Source organism: Bombina bombina, chromosome 3 (genome assembly GCF_027579735.1).
Source record: "Bombina bombina isolate aBomBom1 chromosome 3, aBomBom1.pri, whole genome shotgun sequence".
NCBI classification, from domain to species: Eukaryota; Metazoa; Chordata; class Amphibia; order Anura; family Bombinatoridae; genus Bombina; species Bombina bombina.
The window spans coordinates 796593890-796597383 of NC_069501.1; the positions used below are offsets into that span (position 1 = coordinate 796593890).

Sequence of the window (3494 nt, forward strand, 5' to 3'; positions counted from 1 at the left end):
ATGAAGATTCAATTTGCTCCCATTAATATTCCTCTGGCCCGGACGCTACAGACAGTTGCTGTGCTGCAATGGGTATTCTCCTTTATCTTGCTGGCACAGTGTTGTTTAGGGATATTCCTTTTACTGGTCCTTAAAAAGGAATATGGCTCTACTTGGACTGGGAAACCCCCCAGGCTGGGGGTAGAAGAGTTGAATGGGTCCGGAGCTGGACAGTATGGAAATACTTTAAGGATTATTTTCCTATCAGGATTCTGCTATATTTTAGCTTGTAAAGACCACAGACTTGGATCCACGGTACAATTACATCATGGGATTCCACCCACATGGAGTTCTGGTTGCTGGGGCATTTGGAAACTTCTGTACGAACTACTCTGGTTTTAAGGAACTTTTTCCTGGTCTGACATCGTATTTGCACATTTTGCCTTTCTGGTTCCGTTGTCCTTTCTTACGAAAATACGTCATGTCTGTGGGTGCGGTCTCTGCTTCCAAAAAGAGTGTCACACATGTCCTGAGCAGAGAGGAAGGAGGAAATGCTGCCATTATAGTAATTGGGGGAGCTGAGGAATCCTTGGATGCCCATCCTGGAAGTTTAACACTTCACATACTGAATCATAAAGGATTTATCAAAGTGGCTCTAAAAAGAGGGGCCCACCTAGTACCTGTGTTTTCAATTACTTCAGAGTCTCTTAAAGAAACAGTGCTCAACCCTGACACTCACAAAGGCCATTTGTCTGCGGGTGGTAAGAAGTTGTGAGATGTTGCTGAATGGAAAGTGATGAGCAGAGAAATTTCCAAAACTTTGAGGTGAATTGTGAACCTCTGTCACTTAATACCGATGTAGGTAATCCATGAAGGCGTACAATCTCCTTAATGAACAAGTCGGAAGTCTGTTGGGCTGTGGGGAGAGAATCAGTTGGGATGAAATGAGCCATACGAGAGAATAGATCCACAACCACAAATATGGCAGTTTTTCCTTGGGACTTTGGGAGGTCAACAATAAAGTCCATTGAGAGGCATTTCCATGGACAATCTGGAACGGGTAAGTTTTGTAATAGACCAATAGGCAATTGATGTGAAGGTTTAGAGGTCTGAAAAGTGGGACAGGACTTGATATAGGTTTTTACTGATTGTTTCATAGAGGGTCACCAGAAATGTCTCTGTAGGAGGTCTAGTGTCTTCTGTACACCCAAATGTCCGGCCAGTGATGAATCATGTGTGAGTTGTAATGCCTTGTCACAGAGAGAGGGAGGTATATAATACTTAGTGTGGTTACAGAGGATGCCATTGTCATCCATAGATAAAGTGTAGGAACTTGTAGTGGGATCCAAACATTGCGTGAGAGTGCGTCAGCTTTACCGTTTTTTGCACCGGGGCGGTAGTTAATGGTAACATTGAACCTGGAGAAGTAGAGGCTCCAACGGAGTTGGCGTGCAGAGAGAGTACGGTTAGATTGGAGGTATTGGAGGTTCTTGTGATCCGTGTAGATCATTATAGGGTGTTCTGCCCCCTCTAGTAAGTGTCTCCACTGATCGAATGATGCCTTGATGGCCAACAGCTCTTTTTCCCCTGTGGGGTAATTCAACTCAGCAGGTGTTAAAAGCCTGGAGAAATAACTTACAGGATGGATTTGATTATCAGGAGGAGACCTTTGGGAGAGAACTGAACCTATGGCAAATTCAGAAGCATCTACTTCTAATAAGAATTGAGCTTTGCTGTTTGGTATTTGGAGAATCATTTACCAGTATAGGTTGTTTGAAAGTGAGGTTGTGTTACAAAATGAAAAGATGATAGTACAATATTATCTTTTAGTGCACTGTGTAACTATTGTAGTTGATATTGCCAATAAACTAATACCCAATAACTGGAGGGTCTATTAGTGGGAGTTAAGATTGGCATGCTCTGGTGAACAAGTATATGCAGAGTAAACCAGTAATGCAGAGGTTAATGTTAAATGAGAATGCAGGTTAGCAATGAAAAGTCAGAGAAATATGCAAATGATTTACTTAAGCAGCTCCCCTGAATGCATGAATTAATTCCCTTTAAGTCACTCGCACAAGCAGTTTGTAATGGCACAGTTTTCTAAGAGCAGCACAGTATTTGTCATACAAGGCAAATAATTTAGTTCTGGAGTCGCAGTGTTGAAATCAAATCTTTCAGCTTTAATCCTTAAAAAACAGGTATACAGGAATGCTGCCCTTCAGATAACATCAACAAGCTTACGCGTTTCGGCTGTATGCCGTAGTCATAGCTCATTGAACCCCTGGAGCCAGCAGTCTAACATTTACCCAGTGACAAGCTAATGGTTACTTACGAGGTGGATGAGTGAGGACCGTTGTTCGGAACCGAAGCATCGGGGACTCCTTACCCCCCGCAAGTCGGCATCTTCCGGTGACGTCAGACCTGTGAGCCGGGTGAGTCACGATGGCGGCGACTGATGGGACAGCTTGTTGAGCGTGGAAACTCCAAGCGTGGTATATGGACCGGCGTGCGCCCTAAGTGAATATACTCACGGCTCTCCAAGTGCAGGTACCATCCCGGTTTCAAGCCGTGAAGAGGGGGGTAAGTACCTATTGAATTCCTTTGTATCCTCATCCACAAGCTGACATAAGTCAGAATTAATCCACACTGGTAAAACCACGGAGGGGTTTGTTCTTTTTCCCAGCTGTGGGGAATGAACTTTTGTATATTTGTCATACAAGGTATACAACACCTATCTAGTAGTGGATGAACGGAGGTTCCCTTGTAAGCGGCAGCAGCGGCTGCGAGTGCGGTGATCACTGCTCACAAAGATCCGGTCCTTGTGATCTTAGTGCGCAGTGTGCAGGCTCCGATCTTGCGCTTCCTGTTAGCACTGTGTGGCGTGTCACGCCCGGTTGTTCGGAGATACACGCAAGCTAAGTGCTGGAGGGGGAGGTGCTGACAGACGTTCTGTAAAGAAGTTGCAGAGACAGCTCTGAGTAAGGTAGGAGTTTGCTGTTGGAAATAGGGTATAAACAGTCAGATTAGACCCTGTCAATCTATAGTATTGTTAGAGACTGGAACTGCAGCTATTACACTTCAATAAACCAGCAAAGGACTCTGGGAGGTAGGAGGTTTATATAGAGCTCAGATAGGATGCTAATTAGATAAAAAGGTGGTATGTAATAGATACTTGACATATGTAAGGTGGAATGGGAGGATCATGACACCCCGCCCCAATCTCTTTTTATGGTACTCAGCTAGACCCAGAGGGAAAAAAAAACTGCATCATTGATACCGTCCAAGTCAGGGATGGGCCGTCCTTTCTAATTTGTTAGTTCCTATGTAGTTTAAACTAGATGTTTTATTAAAGACATATTTTTGGGATAACATAAGCCTAGTAAGGTTCAATCCAAGCATACCTATCCATCTCTAGTTGGGTATCTTGGCTAGCTTCTAAAAAGGATTAGACACCATAGAATAGAACACGATAAAACAAAACTCCTCTGTCACAAATGCAACCAAGTCCCCGAGAG

General features: G+C 43.9%; 1 pseudogene; it reads left to right on the forward strand.

Moving 5' to 3' along the window:
• On the forward strand, positions 1-754 carry LOC128652525 (2-acylglycerol O-acyltransferase 1-like; annotated as a pseudogene).
• The last annotated feature ends 2740 nt before the right edge of the window (positions 755-3494 follow it).